At 48.2% G+C, this 13,461-nt stretch overlaps 1 pseudogene; it reads left to right on the forward strand.

Moving 5' to 3' along the window:
• Positions 1-2,243: 2,243 nt before the first annotated feature.
• On the forward strand, positions 2,244-4,840 carry LOC144261883 (nucleolar MIF4G domain-containing protein 1-like; annotated as a pseudogene).
• The last annotated feature ends 8,621 nt before the right edge of the window (positions 4,841-13,461 follow it).

Here is a 13,461-nt window from a genome sequence, read left to right on the forward strand (position 1 = left end):
GAGCAAGTGGACAGGAAATAGGTGGAGCCAAGGCTCCCCTTCTCTGGTGTACCGCCTCGTGAGCAGCACTGCGCACTCCGAGCAAGGAGGAAGCAGGGAAGGAGAGGTGCCTGTGTTACCTCAATCTGCCCAGGCATTGGAGTGCAACGGTTGCATACAGCCACCGTGCACCCCACAAGGAGCTGCAGGATCAAAGCGTGTGAAGTGCTTTAAGACCCTGGCATGTGAAGTATGAAACATTGTTGCTAGTCAGCTAGAAAATATGGCAGTAGGGGGAAGCAAATCTGTAGCTAATGCAGACAATAGTTGTCACACAGCCAGCTAAGGGAATATATATATATATATATATATGTCATCTGGCTGTGTCACCTCCCAACAGCTGAGTGACTGTACGATACAGCCGAGGAGCTTGTGGAAATGGAATCCCTGACAGAGGCTGCAAGGGCTCTGCCATCCCCAGAGATGCTGGATGGTGAGAGGTTCTAGCAGGAGTCCTACAAAAGCAAAGACTATAATTCCCTGGGAGCAAATCAGGTGAGGGAGATGTGCAATTTCATTCATTCTAAATACAGAGCATCCAGTGGAGAGCTGTAAAGGCATATGAAGGTGGTGTGTCACCTCTCAAATACTCGGAAAGCTCAGGGCCTGCCCATGTCCCCACTGGAGTCAGGGGGACTTTTGCTGTTGGGAGCAGAATGAAGCCCTTAGAAAGCTTTGTGAGTTCGATGCAGGATTGCTACAAGGGCCCCCAGCAGTGTAAAAGGAAGAACCAGTTCAGAGATGAACATAGAGAGGTTCCATCCCAAAGCCAGCGAGGGACAGTTCTCCACTGTCCCCCATCCTTGTGCTGTCACTGACTCCTGCACAAAACGAATGCAAAGTGGGTGACCGGGTTGCTTTTCAGACCCCCTTGGCACTGGAGTGACTGCAGGAGGAGCAAGGCAGTGGAGAACCAGGATTCACTGCTCTTCTCGGGAGCAATGTACTTAGTTCTGAGGGACAGTATGGCCTATGTGGCAATAGTGAGCAGGAGGGCGTAGTGTGAACTGCACTCATTTCTTTACCTTACAGGCTGGCTAGCTGCCTGGTGCTTTAAAGGGCTGAATTCGGGGATCTGTGAATGTTCTGGTTGGGAGTAGGAACTGGTGGTAGCCAAGTATTTCTTGGGTGCAACCTTGTGTAGTTACAAAGAATGTACAAAGTCCTGGGTCTCTGACCACAGAAGGAACCACCTTACCAGCCCCCATAAACCCATTTAGTCAACACCAGACTCGAAAGCTCACTCTAGCTTTTTCCAGAGTCAAGCAGGGTGTGTCTACACTGCAATAAAACACCTGTGGCTGGTCTGTGTCCATGGACACGAGCTCACAGGGATCATCCTGTCCGGCTATTAACCTGCAGTGAAGCTGTCTGGGCTCCCTCTTGGGGTCCTAGAGCCTGGGCTCCAGCCTGAGCCCGGATGTCTGCACTGCAGTTGTACAGCCCTGCAGCCTGAGTCCCGGACACCCTCATCAGCTGAGGTGGCCAGCCACTGCAGTGTAGACACAGGGCAGGTCTACCCTACAAACACCGCATTGGCACAACTTCATCAATGCAACTGCACCGGTGCAGCTCTTTGATGAAGATGCTCCAAGCTGAAGGGAGAGCACTCTCCCATCGGTTTAGGCAGTAGCTATGTCGGCAGGAGACATGCTCCCTCTCTTTACACGAGGAGTTAAGGTTGGCATCACTGCATTGCTCAGGGCTGTGGATTTTTCACACCCCTGAGCGACGTAGTTATACCAAAGTAAGTGTGTAGTGTAGACCCGGCCAAGCTCTTTATGGTAACAGGCTCCTGCTTGGCTTTTTCGTACCTCTTTTCCGCTGCTTCTCTCTGTTCTTGTGTGTCACCTCAGCGTGTGGGTTCGCTCACGCTCCCACACCCAAAACATGACAGTACTCAGCCCAAAAGCTCCTGGGACAGTTCACACACACACCTTTTGTTTTAGGTGGGGCTTATGTTTGCAGGAATGTTAACTGAAGGGTGAATTCTCACCTCCAAACCTCAATGGGGTTTTAACCCAGCTATAAAAACACCCCTTCACTTCAGATTCTTTCATCATCCAGAGGAGGTCTGGAAATGGTGACACTCAGTCGCCCCTATAGCAATAACTTTTCAACTATCCAGATGTCTTCACATCACCAACCCAAGATGGTGGCGCCCAGGTGGTTTGCAATGTCACTGTGGCCCCATTGTGGGGAGCATGATGTGGGTAGCAAGGGTCCGGGGAGGACACGGTGGAAGCTGGGAGCTGGGCAAGCTGCAGAAGCTGTGGCTGATGGTGCAGGAGTTCGTGCAGGCGGCAGGGAGCCACCCTCCTCCCCCCCTCCGGGGGACGGGGCAGGAAGAGCCATCGCGAGCTGAGGAAGGAAAAGTGCAGGCTGAAGTGGAACTGCCAGGAGCTGGGCAAGGCAGGGGCTAGCCGGGATGAGTAGCTGGAGGGCCCGGATAGGGGCCCAGGGTGATGTCCCTGCTCTGCTGCAGTTCTGGCCTCGTCACCCCCTGGAGACCAGCACCGGCAGCTCCCCGAGGAGAAAGCTAAGTGGCTCTTCCAGCAGGGACCCTCTGCCACGGCCTCTGCACAGAAACAGGCCTTGCTGGTGGCCAATGTGGAGAAGAGGATCCGGCAACTGGAGCAATGTCTGGGGCTCAGCAAGCACAGGAAGGGGGGCATCTCCTCGGCGCTGCAGAGCTTTACCCAGGATGGGATGGGCTATGTGCTGGGCGCCCTGGGGCCTGAGACCACCCTCTCCAGGCTCTATGAGGAGAGTAGCAAGGAGGATCTAGATCCAAAGAGGAAAACGATGCAGATGAAGGGCACCTAGATCTGAATGAGGGAAAGATGATAAGGAGGATATAGATATGGAGTCACTAGATGCTGATAGGAGGGCGAGATAGATGGGGAGGAGAAAGATGAGGAGAGGGAGTTAGACAGGGTTGAGGAGATGAGGATATAAGACACTTTAGAAACATCAGAGGAGGCAGGTGTGGAAAGGAACTGGGAGCATGAGAAGAAAGGAAGCAGAAATCTTTCCATGTCCCCAGAGGTTGGTGGCACCTATAAACCCAACAAAGCCAAGACCTCCAGAGAGGAGATGAGTCTTTGCCATAGGGCTACGAAGTATGTTCCCCCTCCAGTGAGAACAGCTGATGAGACAGTGGATGAAAAAAAAAAAAAGAAGGAAGAACTGGGAAGATTGAAGAACACAGTGAAAGGTCTAATTAGCAGATTGAGTGAACCAAATTTGGCCTCCATAAGTGGACAGTTGGAAGAGATATACATGACTAACAGTAGCAAGGACAGGAATAAATGCTAACAGATGTTCTTAAGAATGCTTGTGTTACTGCAGTCTTGATGGCTGCTAGCTAGATGGATGATGGTGTGTGTCATTTGGGACAGCATTCTTCACCATCCCGTGGGAACTGAGGCTAGTGTTCACTTTTTGGAAGCTGTAGTGAGGAAATTTGATGAATTCTATCAAAGTGATGCTGAAAGGAAAGAGCGGGATAACCTGTTTGCCCTGATTGGACATCTGTATAAGTTTCACATAGTGCATTTGCTGCTGATCTCTAATATTCTGAAGATGCTCGTTAGCAGTTTTACAGAACAGGACTTTGAACTGATTCAGCTCCTCCTGAAAAACATGAGTTTTTCCTTGAGAAAAGACGATGCTTTGGCCCTGAAGGAGCTGGCCCAGAACAAACCACACGCTGTGGGGAAGAAATTTCAGGACCAGTCTAGGGTTCACTTTATACTACTATGCTGGCACTAAAAAATAATGATATGCCAAAAATCTGAGGTTACAACTCTGAGCCAGTTGAGAAGCTGGGCAAGCTGCAGAGAACACGGATCCACCACAGTGATTCTGGAAGAGAAACTCAACTTTGAGTGTCATTGGAATCTCCCCTCAGTGCTGACTGAGTTGGCCATTAGTGGATAGTAGGATCATCCTAGAGTGGCGTACCAAGGACTGGTAGTACCAACAGCAAGACTCAGCACAAACTGCCTGTAGGAAAGATGAAAAGGAGTACTTGTGGCACCTTAGAGACTAACCAATTTATTTGAGCATGAGCTTTCGTGAGGAAAGATGAGTTCAAAGATACTGGAACTTGGTCATAAGCAGAGAATGAACACACACATCAGGAGAAATATTTTTTGTGTCTTGATGAGTAGTGTGGACTTGTTGGATGCATTTGAAAAACTTTTGAAACTTGAACTGAAAGATCAGCAAAAGAGAGAGAGATGGTTCATGGTCTCAAAGACTGCTGCCTACAGAAGAAGACATATAACCCCTTTTATGCATATTAGGCTAACAAGTCTTGTGAATATGATAGAAGATTTCAGACGACATTCCAGTTCAATACATGGGACAAAATCCAAGATTTGGGAAACCTGTTGGCTACCAATTTCTTTAACCTGGTTTCTCTGTTGGCCCACTTGCTAAAGACAAAATCATTCTCCCTATCGGTCTTCAAGGTCCTGGGTGCCAACGCACCGACCACAATTTTAGTTGAATTCAGTGAACTAGATAAATCCAAAGTCCACTTCTTGCAGTAAGTGTTATATATGCTATTAATAAAAACAGACTTGGAAGAGTTTACGATCATTTTTGGAAGGTTAACTGGCAACCCAAAATTAGGAATGTAGCGTGAAGGTTTGAAGCTTTTCCTTTCCCACTTTTTCCTGAAGAATGTAAAGCATACAAAAGCACTGAACAAGCCATCTTACTAAAAGAAAGAATTGAACTAGTGAGAAGGACTTTGCAAGACAAAGAATACAGATTAAAACTAGAGTTTTAGTCTTCAAATAAACTTGCAGTGAAAATTAAGGACTTTAGGAACGCACAAAATATTTGCCTTGACAATATTTTTCACAGACCAAAGACTTGAGATGCTTAGCAGAACTGTAATACTGCAAAGGACCCCTTGTTTTGGGATTATGTAGCATTGTATACACCCAAAACATGGTACAAGTTTGGGAGAAAATAGAAACATAGAAAAATAGAACATGGAAGTAGGAAAAAAGTACAGATCTTTATACATTGTTGTTCATTGTTTTAAAAAGTATCCATTCTGTATACCTCATGTTGTCAATTATCATCGGGGAAGATAGCTAAGTTTCCTTTAAAGTTTATTAATTCCACTTATCAGTCAGCAAGCGGTAGATTTCAGCAACCCCAAGCTTCTAGCCTTCCTAATTCCTACAAGCTCCTGGGTTAAGACTGAGGTTGATACTCAGAGCTGTTCACTGTTTTACAGGTATTATTTTAAATAAAACACAATTGTATTTCTATGCTTACTCTGACCTATAATAGTCTAAGGTTTTAACTGGAAAGCTTTTTAATAGCACGAGCATATTGTTAGTTGTAAAACAGGCCACTAGATGGTGCAGCCACTAGTAAGGTTTGTAACTATTCCCCATTTTTAAATAAAATTCAGTTTATTGACTCAGAAAAAAAGCCCAACCGAAAATAATTGTATTCCCTCCCAATTTTCTTTGAGGCTTGTCTCTGCCGTTTCCTTTTATCTGCAAGAGAAGGGCCCCTTTCAAACAGCCCCTGAGGAAAGCCTATTGTTTCCGTGGAATTTGCTGGCTGAGCCAGACACTGCCCATTCTGTTCAAATGGGGGCACGGGGAGAAGGGCTCATTGCTGTCACAACTTTCCAAGCCTCAGGGCCCACAGCCAGATTTGGGGGGCAGCCATGCTGAAATCCTATCCCCCTGATATTGCCTGAGAAGGTCCTTATGGATAACTTGAGGTTTAGTCCTGGGAGCCAACTGTATCCTGTACACCACTTTGATTAGTTGAGTCCCTGCTGAGTAGCGTCCCTCCCAAGGTATATACAAAGTAGGGGTCCTTCCCTCCTTTCTCCTAGGACTGTGGAACAAGACCAGGTTCCCTCTTTTAAATGTTTCCTCACATGACTATATGTCATAGAGCAGGGGTGGCCACACTGCAGCTCCCGAGACACATGCAGCTCTTTTACAGTTAAAGTGCGGCTTGCAGAGCTCCCCACGTTTGCCACCTACCAGACTTGTTGGGGGAGCTCTGGGCTTCTGCCCTGCGGCAGGGTGGGAGGGCTGGGGGTGTCTGCCAGAGACGACTGGTACCTGCTGAGAGTGGGGGGGGGGCTCCACAATTTAAAGGCCCATCCCCCCAACAGCATGAGTGACATCCCTTCTGGCACGCCCCCCTTTACCCTCAACAGCCCCTTCCTGCAGCTCCCCGGTGTTAGTGTAACACTGACAGACAGCGGGTGGGATCGAACCTGGGATCTCTGGAGCTTAGTGCATGAGCCTCTACCGCATGAGCTAAAAGCCAAGTGGCTCCTAGCTAGGGCTGTAAAGCCGACTCATTTAACTCTCTCTCAGTGGTCTTGGTGCCACTTAGGGTGACCAGACAGCAAGTGTGAAAAATCAGAAGGGAGTAGGGGGTAATAGGAGCTTATATAAAAAAAGACCCAAAAAATGGGACTGTCCCTATAAAATCGGGACATCTGGTCACCCTGGTGTCACTAGCTGGGCCAGAATACCACCCCCAGGAAGTGTGCGGGTTACATTAGCACTGCATAGAGAGGCAGCTGCAAACAGCTGGGAGCTGCAGAGAGGGGCCGCTGCTTTAGCTCTGCCTGGAGAGACAGCAGCAAAAGCAGCGACTCTCCCTGCGGCTCCCAACTGTTTGCCGCTGCCTCTCCCCACAGCCGCAGCTCCCAGCTTGCCCGCTCCAGCAGCTGCCATGCAGGGAGGGGGCCCTGTGGCACCATGTGACTGAGCGGGGTCAGCAAACCCTGCAAAAATCTGCGGGGGGGGGAATAATATGACTCCATGTGCCCCCCCCACACACAAACATGTTGCCTCTGGCTTCTGCTCAGAGGGGAGGAGGGTCTTGGAGCTTCAGTCCCACGAGGCGTGCCTGCAGGGGCTTGGGGGTCCAACAGAAGCAGGGCTGAAGTCCTGGCAGGTGCGCCCTGGCTCTCATATGTCAGAAGATTATCGTATGCAGCTTGGAGGGTCAGTACATTTGGCTACCCTTGAGTCTCTGCATTGTATCAGAGGCTATCCTCACATTTTCCCTAGCAAAACGCTGAACTTTTTCCAGTTTTCATGGAAGGGTTTCTCCATAATCCAAGTGCCTCTGTCTCTCTTCAGGAACTCCATATGAGAGGCTTGCTGGGGTCCTTAGCTAGTGCCCGAACATGAGGCGTGTGGGGGTATATTTTGTACTCGGAAAGGCACCTCTTTTTGGAACCACTCACATATCTTTGGGTTCAGTTTCAAAGTGGCCACCTTCAGTTTACCACCAACCATTTGTACATTTTTTTAGTTCCTGTTCAAATGGTTTAGCAAATGCACCAGGATATCATCTCGGCATAACAGCCAGGCTGAGAGGGGCATTACATATCACACCCTCTCCATTCGTCTCTCAAATGTGGCTGGTGCATTGCACAAGCCAAAAGACATCTCTTAAACCGCCCCAAGCCTGGTCCTGTTGGGAAAGCAGGTTTTTCACTTCCACTTGCCAAAACCCACTTTTAAGATCCAGTGTGGAAAACCAGATTAAACCTATTACAGTATCCAGGGTATCATCTATTTGTGGTAATGGACAATAATCATTTAGGTGCCTTCATTCAATGTTCTACAGTTCCCACAGAACCTGGCACTGCCATCCCTCTTCTTGGCCAGTGCTCTGGGTGAGAATCAAGGGCTGGTTGAAGACTGAGTTATGCCTTCCTGATACATTTCCTCAATGGCTGATAGTGCCTCTTCCCTGTTTGCTACTGGCAACTGGTGAGGTGGCTGTTAAATGGGTTGGCTTCCCCCAGTATCAGTCAACTGCTGGACCAGTGCAGTACAGCCTATGACTCTGTTAGGCCAGGAAAACATCTCCTGATTGCTAACCAGAAAGCGTCTCAGGCTGGTTGGCTGTTCCCCATTTAAGCGGACAGCATCGCACTGGAAGAAGACCAGTAGAAACTCTGGGAGCTCACCTTCCCTCCCATTCAATCTTTCCTTTTCTAGTTTTCTTCTAGACTGGTATTTAACTCAACCGCTAATTCACATTTTGCAAGGGCAGCCCTCCCCCCCCCTTTTTTTTTTTTACTATTCTCTGCTTTTCAGAAAGGTTCGGCAAATGAACAGCGATCAGTTCTCATTTCAGATCCACAAAAGCGCTAGCAACTAAGATTTCCCTGAGTGCCTGAGTCTTGGACTAGTTTTAACCACTCCCTAGGTGTCCCTTGCTGGAAAGCCATCACAGCACGTAGCTGTTATAATGGTTTCTACCTGCAGGGGCAGGACAACTTCCTCACTGCAAACCAATTGCCTACAAACCATTCCTCTTGCTTGCGCCATGTCTTTAAAGGGAATTTCCACAGACTGAATTTGTCAGACATTTTTCCTGACATTGATTACACAGTTGTTCGCCCTAATGAAATCCAAGCCAATTATTAGTTCATCCACTCTTTCAGCCACCCAGATGTCTTGCTCACATTTCAGAAACTCAGTTTTCTCCAGTCTTTGGACAGGTGCCCTTCCCCAAGTCACTATCTGCATTTGAGACCAGTTAAGTGGCTCCGTTTTGGATTCACTATTCCCTAGCCTGTTTAGCCTGTACAGTCCAATAACTGTCATGTCTGAGCCCATGTCACACAAAATAGATCCTGATACACACTCAATAGCCAGACTCCCATTACTGTTGTGGAACCACTCAGATCTAAACAAACCTGTGGGACTGAAACGTGTACTTCCAAATGTTTCCCCCTCAACTTGGGGTCCCCCCATTTTCTGAACTGGGAGAGAGGCTTTCACTAGGTGCTTGCAACGGTCTCTCTTGGCCTGCCTTAAATTTATAACAATCATCCTTTTCGTGGCCAATTTTTTCACGGTACCAGCGGAAAAGGAACTGGGTGTTATAGTGGATCACACATCAACAATGTAAGACTGTTGCAAAAAAACCACAAACATCATTCTAAGATGTATTTGCAGGAGTGTTGTAAGCAAAACACAAAACGTAATTCTTCCACTCTACTCAGCACTGATAAGGCCTCAACTGGAATATGGTGTTCAGTTCTGGGCACCACACTTCTGGAAAGATGTGGACAAATTGGAGAAAGTCCAGAGAAGAGCGACGAAAATGATTAAAGGTCTAGAAAACACAACCTATGAGGGAGGATTGAAAAAATTGGGTTTGTTTAGTGTGGAGAACAGAATGCTAAGAGGGGACTCGGTCTTCAAGTACGTAAAAGGTTGTTATAAAAAGGAGGGTGATAAATTGTTCTCCTTATTCACTGAGAACAGAACAAGAAGTAATGGGCTTAAATTGCAGTAAGGCAGATTTAGATTTATACATTAGGAAAAACTTGCTAACTGTAAAGGTAGTTAAGAACTGGAACAAATTACGTAGGGAGGTTGTGGAATTTCCATCACTGGAGGTTTTAAGAATAGATTAGACAAACACCTGTCAGGGATGGTCTAGATAATACTCGGTCCTGCCTCAGTGCAGGTGACTGGACTAGATGAGCGACTGAGGTCCCTTCCAGTCTTACATTTCTATGATTTAACTGAACTGTTTCCTTTAATTTTGGCATTATTGCCAATTTCCCTTGTTTTGCAAACCAAATGTATCATTTGTGCCAATCGTTCTGTACAGTCCCGGGCCAGATTCGAATCCCTTCTTTCATCACACATACTGAACACGGAGCTGTACTTACAGGACTCATGGTGATCAGCCTCCACCTTCCTCACTCGCAGCTGCTTCCTCTTCTGGTGCACTGCTGCAAGAAAAGATCCAAGTTCTACACCCACAGCAATGGGAGGAGTTCTCCTGTCAGCGTAGGTAACCCCTCTCCCGTTGCCGTAGGTAGTGTCTTCACGTCAGCGCTTCAGCAGGGCAGCAGCGCCACTGCAGTGTTTTAGGTGTAGACGTACCCCGAGCTGGCTATGATTTTGAACTGAGACAAAGGGAGTTTTTCTCTCAATGCTTTTATATTATTTGAGTTGGGACAGCCCGACCTCTCCCCTCTGGGCCCCTAGAAAACTGTTGTAAGTGTCCCTTCTTACCCAAGTCCTCTGGCTCTCTCTCAATTCCTTATCCAGATGGCTGCTTTCCACTGTGGGCCGTGACCCTTTGATTTCCTTCTGTAGCTGAGGTTTTAGCTCAGGGGTGGCCAGCCTGAGCTTGAGAAGGAGCCAGAATTTACCAATGTACATTGCCAAAGAGCCACAATAATACGTCAGCAGCTCCCCATCAGCTCCCCCTTACCCTGCTCCCAGAGCCTCCCGTCCGGCGGCCATTTTACCATTCCAGTCTAGCTGGGCTGCTGTGGGGTTTCCCAGGCTTTCCGGGCACTTTGTAGTTGTTGCTCCAACAGGGATCTCATCTCAGTCTGGAAGTCCCTGAGGCCTTTCTGGGAAACCTCCAGTTCTTGTTCTAGGTTTGGCTTAAATCCTTTTGCAGCCTCCAGCTCCTGCTTTAAAGCCTGCTGGCTACTTTGGGTTTCTTAAGGCACCTCCATTGTTTGTTCCATCTTGGTCCCAAAAGAATCCCCATTCACATGCCCTCTCCTTGGAAACTAAATCCCACAGCAAGCATCAATGATGCCCCTATTTGACCCGAGTGGCTAGTCAGCATTTGGGGCTGTGTGGGTGTCCCAGTTGCGGGTAGAAATTGGTCGGAGCCAGGTATTTCTTTCATACAGTCTTGTTTCATTTGCAAAGTCCTGTGTCTCTGAACACAGAAGGAACCAAGAACAAAAAGGAGCAGTTTCTGAGCTGACCAGCCACTCAAATCCTTTTAGCCAACAACAGACCCAAAAGCTCTCTAGCTTTTTCTTCCAGGGTCAGCCACACTGTGGTTACAGGCTCCTGCTTGGCTTTGCTTGCCTTTTTTCGGGCAGGTCTACATTTAAAACCAGTGGTGCCGGAACACTTTTAATAGTGGGGGAGCTGCGCCCCATCCTTACTCCTGTCCGCGTCCCCTGTCGCCCTCTAGAACCGGGGCCAGGACCAGGGCCGTGGCTCCGGGGGCCGGAGGGTGGGGGGATATGTGGATAGGGGTAAGGAGGCTGAGGCTGGGGCCACAGCTGGGGCCAGGGGCGGAGCCAAAAGTGGAGCCCTGGGCGCAGGGAGGCAGCCAGGACCCCGGGTGCGGGGCCAGGAGCAGGGCCCCACATAAAACCTGGGGGTGCTGCCGCACCCCTGGCTCCCGCACCTATGCCTAAAACGCTGCACCGGTGCAGCTGCCCTGCTGCAGTGCTTCAGTGAAGACGCTGCTATGCCAATGGGAGAGCTTCTCCTGTCAGCATAGTTAATCCACCTCCGTGAAAGGCAGTATGTCCGCTTCTCCTGTCAGCTTCTCCTATCAACCTAGCCCTGTCTATGCTGGAGGTTAGGTCAGTATAACTGTATTGCTCAGGGGGGTGGATTTTTCACACCCCTGAATGATGTAGTTAGATCAATGTAAGTTTATAGTGTAGACCTGGCCTTCCTCTTCCTCTCTCTCCGTTCTTCCTATGACCTTCGTATCTGTGTGTTCTCTCACACTCCCACCCAGAACAATGCTCAGCCTTTAACCCAACCCATCCAATATAAATATTTAACCCAATATTTAATAGCTTGTCTAGTTCAATACTCCAGCAAGGGGGCTTCCGTCAGATCCTTTGTGAAAATGAGAAGAAAGCGGTATGGGAAAATAATTTCAGCCCATCTTTGTTACAGGATAGAGAGGGATGGTGGGCGGGGCAAGATGCTGTGGTTTAGGCTTTGGAAATTAAAAGAAAAGAGTGGCCAGTCTGATTCCAGACCAAGAAGGATCATGAGGGTAGGAGCAGTTTAGAGATTAGAACACAGAGCAGGGAGTTAGAAGTTCTGTGTCCCATGAATGCCACTGACTAGCTGTGTGGCCTTGGGCAAGTCACTTATCCCCTCCGTGCCACAGTTTCCCCATTGACAGAGGGATAATAAATTGTTGGCACAATCCAAAATACAACGTTGCCTAATGTTCCACGATTCTACTATGCAGGGTCATGTCCCTGGTATAACATCACTGAGCTCAATGGGGTTAGTTACCAGCTGGATTTCATCCATTTAGTTGAGGGCAGGACTATAGTGTCTCTTGCTGAGTTCTTTTATCTCGATCCTCTTCAGCTTCTGTCTGATATTTTATCAGTGGTGTGGGGGTTGCTAAATAGCCTCTTAGACTGGATTGCCTGGTGCTTAAATGTCAATACACTCCGCCTCTCACAAACCACTTCTAATACAGCAATAAATCCAGGGAGCTGGGGGCCCTCCACCAAGAATGCCCTATATCCCTAGCCCCCAAAGAGCGGGGAGACCTTCTTGCGTTTAAAGGAACAGATCAAAGAAAACAGAACATCTCTGCCACATTTCCATGGCTGCATTCCCCATAGTAGGCAGGTTTCAGGGCATATATGGCTTTCTGGATTAATACCAGTCCTCTGAATTACAAGCAGCAGAGCAGTCTGGAGCACAAGTGTAACAGGTTCACTCAGAGTTGCCTTGTCCTGGGGGGAGGGGTCTCCACGGGGAGCACTAACTAGAGGACAATACAATGATGCAGCATAGAGGTGACCAAAGGAGAGTGTAGTAAGGAGGTCATGTGACACGCACAAGTGCTCCTAAGATACTGACCTCAGTGCCCTGGCCCCCCCGTCCTCTGATATGGGTCAGGGTTGTGCCCCGTCACGTGGCAGGCGTCAGCATTCCAGAGAGGCCCCCTTCCACGAGAAAGAGATGCTCCCATCTGTGTTTAGCCAGGAGACAGTGTGCTCTTAGCCAGCGTTGCTACCTGGGATTGCAGGGGCCGAAAGCGGCCCAAACCATGCTCCTAGATAGCAAACCCCTTTGACAAAAGGTTGGCACATGCTTCTATGGAGGGAGGTGACAAAATTCATCACGGCCTTCACCAGCATCACCTCTGTCTCAGCTGATGAAGCTCCAGCCAGCTTGCCTTCATCCACGCCCCGTTTAAAAGCCATTAAAGTCAGTGGAAAGATTCCCTGGCTTTGCTGGCTTTTGGCTCATGCCCCGGGTGAGAAGGGGGGAAAGGCACCATCTGGATCCGATGAAAACAGGGGTCAGCTGTAGAGCTGAATGAAATTTTTCAACTGCCAATTTTTCCTGTTGGAAATTCAGATTTGGGACAATTGAACTGTCTCACAAATTCATGTCGATTCTGGCAAAGTGTGTAGGTCCGTAAAAACCAAAACCAAATTCAATGTTTGAAAAGATTTCAAAGTTTCGTTTTGACATTTTCTAAACAAACCATTTCACTTTTTCCATTCAAAATGGCTCTTGATTTCGATACTGATTTTATTTAAGAAAACTTGGAAAACTTAAATGACTCAAAATCAGACATTTCGTTTAACCAGAAATGAATCCCCCCGCAATTTTTCTGCATTGC

This window comes from Eretmochelys imbricata, chromosome 3, assembly GCF_965152235.1.
Source record: "Eretmochelys imbricata isolate rEreImb1 chromosome 3, rEreImb1.hap1, whole genome shotgun sequence".
Lineage (NCBI taxonomy): Eukaryota > Metazoa > Chordata > Testudines > Cheloniidae > Eretmochelys > Eretmochelys imbricata.